A 725-nucleotide genomic window follows, 5' to 3' on the forward strand; every position below is an offset into this window, starting at 1 on the left:
TGGGTTTAGCAGGCCAATGCTCAAACCACTGAGCTATCCCTCCCCCAATGTATGGATGTATGGTCGGGATGCCATTTGTCCCGATAGTCTGGCTCGGGGCTTTTTTTTTTTTTTTTGCTTCGGCGGCACTCCAGACCTGCCACCCCATGTGTCCCGATATTTTGTTCATGTAATCTGGTCTCCCTACAGTCAGTGCTGCCTTTAGAGAATTCAGTTGCTCCTGATGGAAATCAGAGGAAGTTATTGTACATAACTGCTTTTCAATCAGAAAATAAAACATGTTTTCTTTCTTAAATTAGTCTATGGAAAATGACTGCCTAGGAAAGAGTACTGTGGAAAGGGATCGGGGGGTCATAGTGAACCACAAGCTAAATATGAGTCAACAGTGTTACGCTGTTGCAAAAAAAGCGAACATAATTCTGGGATGTATTAGCAGGAGTGTTGTAAGCAAGACACAAGAAGTAATTCTTCCGCTCTACTCTGCGCTGATTAGGCCTCAACCAGAGTATTGTGTCCAGTTCTGGGCACCACATTTCAGGAAGGATGTGGACAAATTGGAGAGAATCCAGAGAAGAGCAACAAAATGATTAAAGGTCTAGAAAAACTTGACCTATGAGGGGAGATTGGAAAAATTGAGTTTGTTTAGTCTGGAAAAGAGAAGACTGAAAGGGGACATGATAACAGTTTTCAAGTATGTAAAAGGTTGTTACAAGGAGGAAGAAAAT

Source organism: Terrapene carolina, unplaced genomic scaffold (genome assembly GCF_002925995.2).
Source record: "Terrapene carolina triunguis isolate 2854851 unplaced genomic scaffold, T_m_triunguis-2.0 Scaffold31011, whole genome shotgun sequence".
Classification (NCBI taxonomy): domain Eukaryota; kingdom Metazoa; phylum Chordata; order Testudines; family Emydidae; genus Terrapene; species Terrapene triunguis.